The sequence below is a fragment of the Castor canadensis genome, chromosome 10 (genome assembly GCF_047511655.1).
Source record: "Castor canadensis chromosome 10, mCasCan1.hap1v2, whole genome shotgun sequence".
In the NCBI taxonomy this organism is placed as follows: Eukaryota; Metazoa; Chordata; class Mammalia; order Rodentia; family Castoridae; genus Castor; species Castor canadensis.
The window spans coordinates 86,445,751-86,459,014 of NC_133395.1; the positions used below are offsets into that span (position 1 = coordinate 86,445,751).

Sequence of the window (13,264 nt, forward strand, 5' to 3'; positions counted from 1 at the left end):
CAAAGCCATCTCCTCCGACCCGGGGCCCCTCCACATCCCTTCCGATCCCGGGTTCCTGCCGGCCTCCCGGGGCGTTTCTCCCAGGCAGGCCTTCGCGGCCACTACACGGGGCTGAGCACTCGAGTCCTCGGGCGTCACGGGGCCCGCGGCCACGCCAAGCACGCACGACTCCCGGGTCTCGTCTGCTCCTGGGTGCCCTGGGCCTCTTCCCTGTGCCGCTGCTGGGTCTTGTGCCCCTGCTTGGCCTCCTTCAGACCCGGCCCCGTGCTACGTGGCCACGTGCTACAGGATCGTGCCAGCAGAACTGGCCCTGGCTGAGCCCCGTACCCACTCTCCTGCCATCCCTGGCCCTGCTAGCAAATGGCAGAGATCCTCTGGCCTCCGAGCCCAGACAAAAATCCTGATGCAGTTGGCCGAGGGGCCGCAAACCAAGGCTTCGCTTGTTCCCGCTCAGGCCCCAGCCATACCCTCTTGTCCTTCGGCTGCTCGTGTGTGGGGTGGGGGAGAGGAGGGTGCATCCCCGTGCGTGCGTGCGTGGTCTGGGTGTCTCTGCCTGGTGTGTGTGTGTGTGTGTGTGTGTGTTAGATGCCGTGCCTGGTGTAGGTGGGGAAGAGCAAGCCCTCACGCACAGAGCCCCATCACACACTGGGGCCGGGCGATTGGGTCAATCTGCTCGGCCTGATTGCGTTGGGCATACATTGCAGAAGGTGGGTTTTCCAAGGCGGAGCAGAGGGTCCCGGCACCTGAGGTTGTCCACGGGGAGAATGTCTGTTCCACGGGGGCAAGCGGTCCCTTCCGTCGTGCCCAAGCCCATGTGACCCCGAAGGCCAGGTGGCCCCGGTCCTTGAGCTGACTGAGGAGTGCTTTGAGTCCCGGAGGGTGGCACAGGCGACTGGGCGCCAGCGGCGGCCCTCCCTCCCTTTGAGCGGGACGGGGAGCTGCCGCTGGCATCCGGAGCTCTGGCGGCCTGCGCCCTCTGTCCCTGTGACCGCAGGCTCTGCCGTGGGAGGCGGGATCCCACGTAGAGGTCGCGCGCTGGCTGCCCTGTCTTGGGTTGAGCGACGGAGCGCGACGTGGAGCAGCACCCGACTGAGGCTCCCTGCTTCTCTGTCCCCTGGCGTCTTGCCCTGGACCCAGTGCACCACCTTGTGGCGAGCCCAGGTGTGGCGCGTCCCGCTGTGGGGCCCGCTGGGGTGCAGGACCCACTTTCTCATGGCTTCCGCACGTCCCTCCCCGCCCGCCTGGAGGGCAGTTGGGGAGCGGTCCCCAACGTGGCCTGGGACCAACCTCGCTGGTGACCCGTGTCGCGGGCGCGCGCCCCAGGAGAGTGTGGGGAGGGGAGAGGATTCGGGGACGTAGCTGTGAGGATTCGGTGTGCGTGGGTCTGGCGGGTGGCCCGGACGGTGTCGGGGTCGTGGTCACGGTGGGTCGTTGTGGTGGTGGTGGTGGTGGTGCTGGGGGTGGTGGTGGTGGTGGGGGGGTGGTGGCGAAGTCCCCGAAGACAAAAGGAGCAGCGAGGGAGGGAGGAGCAAAAGCCTACAGCACCCGGTATTCCCAGGCGGTCTCCCATCCAAGTACTAACCAGGCCCGACCCTGCTTAGCTTCCGAGATCAGACGAGATCAGGCGCGTTCAGGGTGGTATGGCCGTAGACGCTAGCCGCCGCCTCCGGGAGCCCCAAGAGCCTGCCGAGGGCCCCGGCGTGCGTCTCCACGCTGCTCTCCTGGCACGGCTGGTAGTCCGGGTGGGGGCTGGCAGCCCGGGGCCAGCGGCCAGAGGCCCCGCGCGCCTGCTCGGGCAGCCGGTCTCGCCCAGGTGGCCGCTGGGTGGCTTTCTTCCCGAGGTGTCCTGCTGCCAGGACGAGGGTCAAGTTTTCTCGGGGGAAAATTTCTCAGTGCTCTCGGGCACTTGTTCTTCTGGGAATGTCCACTGCTGTGGCCAAGGCGGGGGACGCACAGCTCGGGCCAGGGCAAGCAGCTGCCCTCCTCCGTCGCCTCCTGGAGCCGTATCCTTGGGTGGGTGCGTGGCTCCCAGCGGAGGTCTCGGGGACCCTTCCGGCCCTCTTCGTCCGGAAAGCGCCACTGCCCCTCCAGCCCATCAGGAAAACGGCAGCCGCGCCCTTCGCCGACCCGCTCCGCCCTCCTCCACACTCAGGGCCTGGGGCTGCGGGGCTGAATCGTGAGGCTTTCCAGCCCAGGACTTCACCTCTGGCCCCTTTCACACCCGGGATCTTGGGAAGAAGAAACAAAACCAAACACAGCCAAAGCCATCTCCTCCGACCCGGGGCCCCTCCACATCCCTTCCGATCCCGGGTTCCTGCCTGCCTCCCGGGGCGTTTCTCCCAGGCAGGCCTTCGCGGACACTACACGGGGCTGAGCACTCGAGTCCTCGGGCGTCACGGGGCCCGCGGCCACGCCAAGCACGCACGACTCCCGGGTCTCGTCTGCTCCTGGGTGCCCTGGGCCTCTTCCCTGTGCCGCTGCTGGGTCTTGTGCCCCTGCTTGGCCTCCTTCAGACCCGACCCCGTGCTACGCGGCCACGTGCTACAGGATCGTGCCAGCAGAACTGGCCCTGGCTGAGCCCCGTACCCACCCTCCTGCCATCCCTGGCCCTGCTAGCAAATGGCAGAGATCCTCTGGCCTCCGAGCCCAGACAAAAATCCTGATGCAGTTGGCCGAGGGGCCGCAAACCAAGGCTTCGCTTGTTCCCGCTCAGGCCCCAGCCATACCCTCTTGTCCTTCGGCTGCTCGTGTGTGGGGTGGGGGAGAGGAGGGTGCGTCCCCGTGCGTGCGTGCGTGGTCTGGGTGTCTCTGCGTGGTGTGTGTGTGTGTGTGTGTGTTAGATGCCGTGCCTGGTGTAGGTGGGGAAGAGCAAGCCCTCACGCACAGAGCCCCATCACACACTGGGGACGGGCCGAGGGGGTCAATCTGCTCGGCCTGATTGCGTTGGGCATACATTGCAGAAGTTGGGTTTTCCAAGGCGGAGCAGAGGGTCCCGGCACCTGAGGTTGTCCACGGGGAGAATGTCTGTTCCACGGGGGCAAGCGGTCCCTTCCGTCGTGCCCAAGCCCATGTGACCCCGAAGGCCAGGTGGCCCCGGTCCTTGAGCTGACTGAGGAGTGCTTTGAGACCCGGAGGGTGGCACAGGCGACTGGGCGCCAGCGGCGGCCCTCCCTCCCTTTGAGCGGGACTGGGAGCTGCCGCTGGCATCCGGAGCTCTGGCGGCCTGCGCCCTCTGTCCCTGTGACCGCAGGCTCTGCCGTGGGAGGCGGGATCCCACGTAGAGGTCCCGCGCTGGCTGCCCTGTCTTGGGTTGAGCGACGGAGCGCGACGTGGAGCAGCACCCGACTGAGGCTCCCTGCTTCTCTGTCCCCTGGCGTCTTGCCCAGGACCCAGTGCACCACCTTGTGGCGAGCCCAGGTGTGGCGCGTCCCGCTGTGGGGCCCGCTGGGGTGCAGGACCCACTTTCTCATGGCTTCCGCACGTCCCTCCCCGCCAGCCTGGAGGGCAGTTGGGGAGCGGTCCCCAACGTGGCCTGGGACCAACCTCGCTGGTGACCCGTGTCGCGGGCGTGCGCCCCAGGAGAGTGTGGGGAGGGGAGAGGATTCGGGGACGTAGCTGTGAGGATTCGGTGTGCGTGGGTCTGGCGGGTGGCCCGGACGGGGTCGGGGTCGTGGTCACGGTGGGTCGTTGTGGTGGTGGTGGTGGTGGTGGTGCTGGGGGTGGTGGTGGTGGGGGGGGGGGTGGTGGCGAAGTCCCCGAAGACAAAAGGAGCAGCGAGGGAGGGAGGAGCAAAAGCCTACAGCACCCGGTATTCCCAGGCGGTCCCCCATCCAAGTACTAACCAGGCCCGACCCTGCTTAGCTTCCGAGATCAGACGAGATCGGGCGCGTTCAGGGTGGTATGGCCGTAGACGCTAGCCGCCGCCTCCGGGAGCCCCAAGAGCCTGCCGAGGGCCCCGGCGTGCATCTCCACGCTGCTCTCTTTGCACGGCTGGGAGTCCGGGTGGGGGCTGGCAGCCCGGGGCCAGCGGCCAGAGGCCCCGCGCGCCTGCTCGGGCAGCCGGTCTCGCCCAGGTGGCCGCTGGGTGGCTTTCTTCCCGAGGTGTCCTGCTGCCAGGATGAGGGTCAAGTTTTCTCGGGGGAAAATTTCTCAGTGCTCTCGGGCGCTTGTTCTTCTGGGAATGTCCACTGCTGTGGCCAAGGCGGGGGACGCACAGCTCGGGCCAGGGCAAGCAGCCGCCCTCCTCCGTCGCCTCCTGGAGCCGTATCCTTGGATGGGTGCGTGGCTCCCAGCGGAGGTCTCGGGGACCCTTCCGGTCCTCTTCGTCCGCTCCGCCCTCCTCCACACTCAGGGCCTGGGGCTGCGGGGCTGAATCATGAGGCTTTCCCGCCCAGGACTTCACCTCTGGCCCCTTTCCCACCCGGGATCTTGGGAAGAAGAAACAAAACCAAACACAGCCAAAGCCATCTCCTCCGACCCGGGGCCCCTCCACATCCCTTCCGATCCCGGGTTCCTGCCGGCCTCCCGGGGTGTTTCTCCCAGGCAGGCCTTCGCGGCCACTACACGGGGCTGAGCACTCGAGTCCTCGGGCATCACGGGGCCCGCGGCCACGCCAAGCACGCACGACTCCCGGGTCTCGTCTGCTCCTGGGTGCCCTGGGCCTCTTCCCTGTGCCGCTGCTGCGTCTTGTGCCCCTGCTTGGCCTCCTTCAGACCCGACCCCGTGCTACGCGGCCACGTGCTACAGGATCGTGCCAGCAGAACTGGCCCTGGCTGAGCCCCGTACCCACCCTCCTGCCATCCCTGGCCCTGCTAGCAAATGGCAGAGATCCTCTGGCCTCCGAGCCCAGACAAAAATCCTGATGCAGTTGGCCGAGGGGCCGCAAACCAAGGCTTCGCATGTTCCCGCTCAGGCCCCAGCCATACCCTCTTGTCCTTCGGCTGCTCGTGTGTGGGGTGGGGGAGAGGAGGGTGCGTCCCCGTGCGTGCGTGCGTGGTCTGGGTGTCTCTGCGTGGTGTGTGTGTGTGTGTGTGTGTGTGTGTGTGTGTGTGTTAGATGCCGTGCCTGGTGTAGGTGGGGAAGAGCAAGGCCTCACGCACAGAGCCCCATCACACACTGGGGCCGGGCCGAGGGGGTCAATCTGCTCGGCCTGATTGCGTTGGGCATACATTGCAGAAGGTGGGTTTTCCAAGGCGGAGCAGAGGGTCCCGGCACCTGAGGTTGTCCACGGGGAGAATGTCTGTTCCACGGGGGCAAGCGGTCCCTTCCGTCGTGCCCAAGCCCATGTGACCCCGAAGGCCAGGTGGCCCAGGTCCTTGAGCTGACTGAGGAGTGCTTTGAGACCCGGAGGGTGGCACATGCGACTGGGCGCCAGCGGCGGCCCTCCCTCCCTTTGAGCGGGACGGGGAGCTGCCGCTGGCATCCGGAGCTCTGGTGGCCTGCGCCCTCTGTCCCTGTGACCGCAGGCTCTGCCGTGGGAGGCGGGATCCCACGTAGAGGTCGCGCGCTGGCTGCCCTGTCTTGGGTTGAGCGACGGAGCGCGACGTGGAGCAGCACCCGACTGAGGCTCCCTGCTTCTCTGTCCCCTGGCGTCTTGCCCTGGACCCAGTGCACCACCTTGTGGCGAGCCCAGGTGTGGCGCGTCCCGCTGTGGGGCCCGCTGGGGTGCAGGACCCACTTTCTCATGGCTTCCGCACGTCCCTCCCCGCCCGCCTGGAGGGCAGTTGGGGAGCGGTCCCCAACGTGGCCTGGGACCAACCTCGCTGGTGACCCGTGTCGTGGGCGCGCGCCCCAGGAGAGTGTGGGGAGGGGAGAGGATTCGGGGACGTAGCTGTGAGGATTCGGTGTGCGTGGGTCTGGCGGGTGGCCCGGTCGGGGTCGGGGTCGTGGTCACGGTGGGTCGTTGTGGTGGTGGTGGTGGTGGTGCTGGGGGTGGTGGTGGTGGTGGGGGGGTGGTGGCGAAGTCCCCGAAGACAAAAGGAGCAGCGAGGGAGGGAGGAGCAAAAGCCTACAGCACCCGGTATTCCCAGGCCGTCTCCCATCCAAGTACTAACCAGGCCCGACCCTGCTTAGCTTCCGAGATCAGACGAGATCGGGCGCGTTCAGGGTGGTATGGCCGTAGACGTTAGCCGCCGCCTCCGGGAGCCCCAAGAGCCTGCCGAGGGCCCCGGCGTGCGTCTCCACGCTGCTCTCCTGGCACGGCTGGGAGTCCGGGTGGGGGCTGGCAGCCCGGGGCCAGCGGCCAGAGGCCCCGCGCGCCTGCTCGGGCAGCCGGTCTCGCCCAGGTGGCCGCTGGGTGGCTTTCTTCCCGAGGTGTCCTGCTGCCAGGACGAGGGTCAAGTTTTCTCGGGGGAAAATTTCTCAGTGCTCTCGGGCGCTTGTTCTTCTGGGAATGTCCACTGCTGTGGCCAAGGCGGGGGACGCACAGCTCGGGCCAGGGCAAGCAGGCGCCCTCCTCCGTCGCCTCCTGGAGCCGTATCCTTGGATGGGTGCGTGGCTCCCAGCGGAGGTCTCGGGGACCCTTCCGGTCCTCTTCGTCCGGAAAGCGCCACTGCCCCTCCAGCCCATCAGGAAAACGGCAGCCGCGCCCTTCGCCGACCCGCTCCGCCCTCCTCCACACTCAGGGCCTTTGGGCTGCGGGGCTGAATCGTGAGGCTTTCCAGCCCAGGACTTCACCTCTGGCCCCTTTCACACCCGGGATCTTGGGAAGAAGAAACAAAACCAAACACAGCCAAAGCCATCTCCTCCGACCCGGGGCCCCTCCACATCCCTTCCGATCCCGGGTTCCTGCCGGCCTCCCGGGGCGTTTCTCCCAGGCAGGCCTTCGCGGCCACTACACGGGGCTGAGCACTCGAGTCCTCGGGCGTCACGGGGCCCGCGGCCACGCCAAGCACGCACGACTCCCGGGTCTCGTCTGCTCCTGGGTGCCCTGGGCCTCTTCCCTGTGCCGCTGCTGGGTCTTGTGCCCCTGCTTGGCCTCCTTCAGACCCGGCCCCGTGCTACGCGGCCACGTGCTACAGGATCGTGCCAGCAGAACTGGCCCTGGCTGAGCCCCGTACCCACCCTCCTGCCATCCCTGGCCCTGCTAGCAAATGGCAGAGATCCTCTGGCCTCCGAGCCCAGACAAAAATCCTGATGCAGTTGGCCGAGGGGCCGCAAACCAAGGCTTCGCTTGTTCCCGCTCAGGCCCCAGCCATACCCTCTTGTCCTTCGGCTGCTCGTGTGTGGGGTGGGGGAGAGGAGGGTGCGTCCCCGTGCGTGCGTGCGTGGTCTGGGTGTCTCTGCGTGGTGTGTGTGTGTGTGTGTGTGTGTGTGTGTGTGTGTGTGTGTTAGATGCCATGCCTGGTGTAGGTGGGGAAGAGCAAGCCCTCACGCACAGAGCCCCATCACACACTGGGGCCGGGCCGAGGGGGTCAATCTGCTCGGCCTGATTGCGTTGGGCATACATTGCAGAAGGTGGGTTTTCCAAGGCGGAGCAGAGGGTCCCGGCACCTGAGGTTGTCCACGGGGAGAATGTCTGTTCCACGGGGGCAAGCGGTCCCTTCCGTCGTGCCCAAGCCCATGTGACCCCGAAGGCCAGGTGGCCCCGGTCCTTGAGCTGACTGAGGAGTGCTTTGAGACCCGGAGGGTGGCACAGGCGACTGGGCGCCAGCGGCGGCCCTCCCTCCCTTTGAGCGGGACGGGAAGCTGCCGCTGGCATCCGGAGCTCTGGCGGCCTGCGCCCTCTGTCCCTGTGACCGCAGGCTCTGCCGTGAGAGGCGGGATCCCACGTAGAGGTCGCGCGCTGGCTGCCCTGTCTTGGGTTGAGCGACGGAGCGCGACGTGGAGCAGCACCCGACTGAGGCTCCCTGCTTCTCTGTCCCCTGGCGTCTTGCCCTGGACCCAGTGCACCACCTTGTGGCGAGCCCAGGTGTGGCGCGTCCCGCTGTGGGGCCCGCTGGGGTGCAGGACCCACTTTCTCATGGCTTCCGCACGTCCCTCCCCGCCCGCCTGGAGGGCAGTTGGGGAGCGGTCCCCAACGTGGCCTGGGACCAAACTCGCTGGTGACCCGTGTCGTGGGCGCGTGCCCCAGGAGAGTGTGGGGAGGGGAGAGGATTCGGGGACGTAGCTGTGAGGATTCGGTGTGCGTGGGTCTGGCGGGTGGCCCGGACGGGGTCGGGGTCGTGGTCACGGTGGGTCGTTGTGGTGGTGGTGGTGGTGGTGCTGGGGGTGGTGGTGGTGGGGGGGGTGGTGGCGAAGTCCCCGAAGACAAAAGGAGCAGCGAGGGAGGGAGGAGCAAAAGCCTACAGCACCCGGTATTCCCAGGCGGTCTCCCATCCAAGTACTAACCAGGCCCGACCCTGCTTAGCTTCCGAGATCAGACGAGATCGGGCGCGTTCAGGGTGGTATGGCCGTAGACGCTAGCCGCCGCCTCCGGGAGCCCCAAGAGCCTGCCGAGGGCCCCGGCGTGCGTCTCCACGCTGCTCTCCTGGCACGGCTGGGAGTCCGGGTGGGGGCTGGCAGCCCGGGGCCAGCGGCCAGAGGCCCCGCGCGCCTGCTCGGGCAGCCGGTCTCGCCCAGGTGGCCGCTGGGTGGCTTTCTTCCCGAGGTGTCCTGCTGCCAGGACGAGGGTCAAGTTTTCTCGGGGGAAAATTTCTCAGTGCTCTCGGGCGCTTGTTCTTCTGGGAATGTCCACTGCTGTGGCCAAGGCGGGGGACGCACAGCTCGGGCCAGGGCAAGCAGGCGCCCTCCTCCGTCGCCTCCTGGAGCCGTATCCTTGGATGGGTGCGTGGCTCCCAGCGGAGGTCTCGGGGACCCTTCCGGTCCTCTTCGTCCGGAAAGCGCCACTGCCCCTCCAGCCCATCAGGAAAACGGCAGCCGCGCCCTTCGCCGACCCGCTCCGCCCTCCTCCACACTCAGGGCCTTTGGGCTGCGGGGCTGAATCGTGAGGCTTTCCAGCCCAGGACTTCACCTCTGGCCCCTTTCACACCCGGGATCTTGGGAAGAAGAAACAAAACCAAACACAGCCAAAGCCATCTCCTCCGACCCGGGGCCCCTCCACATCCCTTCCGATCCCGGGTTCCTGCCGGCCTCCCGGGGCGTTTCTCCCAGGCAGGCCTTCGCGGCCACTACACGGGGCTGAGCACTCGAGTCCTCGGGCGTCACGGGGCCCGCGGCCACGCCAAGCACGCACGACTCCCGGGTCTCGTCTGCTCCTGGGTGCCCTGGGCCTCTTCCCTGTGCCGCTGCTGGGTCTTGTGCCCCTGCTTGGCCTCCTTCAGACCCGGCCCCGTGCTACGCGGCCACGTGCTACAGGATCGTGCCAGCAGAACTGGCCCTGGCTGAGCCCCGTACCCACCCTCCTGCCATCCCTGGCCCTGCTAGCAAATGGCAGAGATCCTCTGGCCTCCGAGCCCAGACAAAAATCCTGATGCAGTTGGCCGAGGGGCCGCAAACCAAGGCTTCGCTTGTTCCCGCTCAGGCCCCAGCCATACCCTCTTGTCCTTCGGCTGCTCGTGTGTGGGGTGGGGGAGAGGAGGGTGCGTCCCCGTGCGTGCGTGCGTGGTCTGGGTGTCTCTGCGTGGTGTGTGTGTGTGTGTGTGTGTGTGTGTGTGTGTGTGTGTGTTAGATGCCATGCCTGGTGTAGGTGGGGAAGAGCAAGCCCTCACGCACAGAGCCCCATCACACACTGGGGCCGGGCCGAGGGGGTCAATCTGCTCGGCCTGATTGCGTTGGGCATACATTGCAGAAGGTGGGTTTTCCAAGGCGGAGCAGAGGGTCCCGGCACCTGAGGTTGTCCACGGGGAGAATGTCTGTTCCACGGGGGCAAGCGGTCCCTTCCGTCGTGCCCAAGCCCATGTGACCCCGAAGGCCAGGTGGCCCCGGTCCTTGAGCTGACTGAGGAGTGCTTTGAGACCCGGAGGGTGGCACAGGCGACTGGGCGCCAGCGGCGGCCCTCCCTCCCTTTGAGCGGGACGGGAAGCTGCCGCTGGCATCCGGAGCTCTGGCGGCCTGCGCCCTCTGTCCCTGTGACCGCAGGCTCTGCCGTGAGAGGCGGGATCCCACGTAGAGGTCGCGCGCTGGCTGCCCTGTCTTGGGTTGAGCGACGGAGCGCGACGTGGAGCAGCACCCGACTGAGGCTCCCTGCTTCTCTGTCCCCTGGCGTCTTGCCCTGGACCCAGTGCACCACCTTGTGGCGAGCCCAGGTGTGGCGCGTCCCGCTGTGGGGCCCGCTGGGGTGCAGGACCCACTTTCTCATGGCTTCCGCACGTCCCTCCCCGCCCGCCTGGAGGGCAGTTGGGGAGCGGTCCCCAACGTGGCCTGGGACCAAACTCGCTGGTGACCCGTGTCGTGGGCGCGTGCCCCAGGAGAGTGTGGGGAGGGGAGAGGATTCGGGGACGTAGCTGTGAGGATTCGGTGTGCGTGGGTCTGGCGGGTGGCCCGGACGGGGTCGGGGTCGTGGTCACGGTGGGTCGTTGTGGTGGTGGTGGTGGTGGTGCTGGGGGTGGTGGTGGTGGGGGGGGTGGTGGCGAAGTCCCCGAAGACAAAAGGAGCAGCGAGGGAGGGAGGAGCAAAAGCCTACAGCACCCGGTATTCCCAGGCGGTCTCCCATCCAAGTACTAACCAGGCCCGACCCTGCTTAGCTTCCGAGATCAGACGAGATCGGGCGCGTTCAGGGTGGTATGGCCGTAGACGCTAGCCGCCGCCTCCGGGAGCCCCAAGAGCCTGCCGAGGGCCCCGGCGTGCGTCTCCACGCTGCTCTCCTGGCACGGCTGGGAGTCCGGGTGGGGGCTGGCAGCCCGGGGCCAGCGGCCAGAGGCCCCGCGCGCCTGCTCGGGCAGCCGGTCTCGCCCAGGTGGCCGCTGGGTGGCTTTCTTCCCGAGGTGTCCTGCTGCCAGGACGAGGGTCAAGTTTTCTCGGGGGAAAATTTCGCAGTGCTCTCGGGCGCTTGTTCTTCTGGGAATGTCCACTGCTGTGGCCAAGGCGGGGGACGCACAGCTCGGGCCAGGGCAAGCAGCCGCCCTCCTCCGTCGCCTCCTGGAGCCGTATCCTTGGGTGGGTGCGTGGCTCCCAGCGGAGGTCTCGGGGACCCTTCCGGCCCTCTTCGTCCGGAAAGCGCCACTGCCCCTCCAGCCCATCAGGAAAACGGCAGCCGCGCCCTTCGCCGACCCGCTCCGCCCTCCTCCACACTCAGGGCCTGGGGCTGCGGGGCTGAATCGTGAGGCTTTCCAGCCCAGGACTTCACCTCTGGCCCCTTTCACACCCGGGATCTTGGGAAGAAGAAACAAAACCAAACACAGCCAAAGCCATCTCCTCCGACCCGGGGCCCCTCCACATCCCTTCCGATCCCGGGTTCCTGCCGGCCTCCCGGGGCATTTCTCCCAGGCAGGCCTTCGCGGCCACTACACGGGGCTGAGCACTCGAGTCCTCGGGCGTCACGGGGCCCGCGGCCACGCCAAGCACGCACGACTCCCGGGTCTCGTCTGCTCCTGGGTGCCCTGGGCCTCTTCCCTGTGCCGCTGCTGGGTCTTGTGCCCCTGCTTGGCCTCCTTCAGACCCGACCCCGTGCTACGCGGCCACGTGCTACAGGATCGTGCCAGCAGAACTGGCCCTGGCTGAGCCCCGTACCCACCCTCCTGCCATCCCTGGCCCTGCTAGCAAATGGCAGAGATCCTCTGGCCTCCGAGCCCAGACAAAAATCCTGATGCAGTTGGCCGAGGGGCCGCAAACCAAGGCTTCGCTTGTTCCCGCTCAGGCCCCAGCCATACCCTCTTGTCCTTCGGCTGCTCGTGTGTGGGGTGGGGGAGAGGAGGGTGCGTCCCCGTGCGTGCGTGCGTGGTCTGGGTGTCTCTGCGTGGTGTGTGTGTGTGTGTGTGCGTGTGTGTGTGTGTGTGTGTTAGATGCCGTGCCTGGTGTAGGTGGGGAAGAGCAAGCCCTCACGCACAGAGCCCCATCACACACTGGGGCCGGGCCGAGGGGGTCAATCTGCTCGGCCTGATTGCGTTGGGCATACATTGCAGAAGGTGGGTTTTCCAAGGCGGAGCAGAGGGTCCCGGCACCTGAGGTTGTCCACGGGGAGAATGTCTGTTCCACGGGGGCAAGCGGTCCCTTCCGTCGTGCCCAAGCCCATGTGACCCCGAAGGCCAGGTGGCCCCGGTCCTTGAGCTGACTGAGGAGTGCTTTGAGACCCGGAAGGTGGCACAGGCGATTGGGCGCCAGCGGCGGGCCTCCCTCCCTTTGAGCGTGACGGGGAGCTGCCGCTGGCATCCGGAGCTCTGGCGGCCTGCGCCCTCTGTCCCTGTGACCGCAGGCTCTGCCGTGGGAGGCGGGATCCCACGTAGAGGTCGCGCGCTGGCTGCCCTGTCTTGGGTTGAGCGACGGAGCGCGACGTGGAGCACCACCCGACTGAGGCTCCCTGCTTCTCTGTCCCCTGGCGTCTTGCCCTGGACCCAGTGCACCACCTTGTGGCGAGCCCAGGTGTGGCGCGTCCCGCTGTGGGGCCCGCTGGGGTGCAGGACCCACTTTCTCATGGCTTCCGCACGTCCCTCCCCGCCCGCCTGGAGGGCAGTTGGGGAGCGGTCCCCAACGTGGCCTGGGACCAACCTCGCTGGTGACCCGTGTCGTGGGCGCGCGCCCCAGGAGAGTGTGGGGAGGGGAGAGGATTCGGGGACGTAGCTGTGAGGATTCGGTGTGCGTGGGTCTGGCGGGTGGCCCGGTCGGGGTCGGGGTCGTGGTCACGGTGGGTCGTTGTGGTGGTGGTGGTGGTGGTGCTGGGGGTGGTGGTGGTGGTGGGGGGGTGGTGGCGAAGTCCCCGAAGACAAAAGGAGCAGCGAGGGAGGGAGGAGCAAAAGCCTACAGCACCCGGTATTCCCAGGCGGTCTCCCATCCAAGTACTAACCAGGCCCGACCCTGCTTAGCTTCCGAGATCAGACGAGATCGGGCGCGTTCAGGGTGGTATGGCCGTAGACGTTAGCCGCCGCCTCCGGGAGCCCCAAGAGCCTGCCGAGGGCCCCGGCGTGCGTCTCCACGCTGCTCTCCTGGCACGGCTGGGAGTCCGGGTGGGGGCTGGCAGCCCGGGGCCAGCGGCCAGAGGCCCCGCGCGCCTGCTCGGGCAGCCGGTCTCGCCCAGGTGGCCGCTGGGTGGCTTTCTTCCCGAGGTGTCCTGCTGCCTGGACGAGGGTCAAGTTTTCTCGGGGGAAAATTTCTCAGTGCTCTCGGGCGCTTGTTCTTCTGGGAATGTCCACTGCTGTGGCCAAGGCGGGGGACGCACAGCTCGGGCCAGGGC

At 67.4% G+C, this 13,264-nt stretch overlaps 6 non-coding genes across 6 annotated transcripts; all 6 read right to left on the reverse strand.

Moving 5' to 3' along the window:
* Positions 1-1,533: 1,533 nt before the first annotated feature.
* On the reverse strand, positions 1,534-1,652 carry LOC141412583 (5S ribosomal RNA). The gene has a single exon (XR_012437425.1). It is a non-coding gene; the product is annotated as a 5S ribosomal RNA (ribosomal RNA).
* A 2,141-nt stretch (positions 1,653-3,793) lies between these two features.
* On the reverse strand, positions 3,794-3,912 carry LOC141412349 (5S ribosomal RNA). The gene has a single exon (XR_012437188.1). It is a non-coding gene; the product is annotated as a 5S ribosomal RNA (ribosomal RNA).
* A 2,092-nt stretch (positions 3,913-6,004) lies between these two features.
* On the reverse strand, positions 6,005-6,123 carry LOC141412801 (5S ribosomal RNA). The gene has a single exon (XR_012437643.1). It is a non-coding gene; the product is annotated as a 5S ribosomal RNA (ribosomal RNA).
* Positions 6,124-8,279: 2,156 nt separating this feature from the next.
* LOC141413067 (5S ribosomal RNA) lies at positions 8,280-8,398 on the reverse strand. The gene has a single exon (XR_012437901.1). It is a non-coding gene; the product is annotated as a 5S ribosomal RNA (ribosomal RNA).
* A 2,156-nt stretch (positions 8,399-10,554) lies between these two features.
* Positions 10,555-10,673, reverse strand: LOC141413078 (5S ribosomal RNA). Its single transcript, XR_012437904.1, has one exon. It is a non-coding gene; the product is annotated as a 5S ribosomal RNA (ribosomal RNA).
* Positions 10,674-12,828: 2,155 nt separating this feature from the next.
* On the reverse strand, positions 12,829-12,947 carry LOC141413089 (5S ribosomal RNA). The gene has a single exon (XR_012437913.1). It is a non-coding gene; the product is annotated as a 5S ribosomal RNA (ribosomal RNA).
* Between the last annotated feature and the right edge of the window lie 317 nt (positions 12,948-13,264).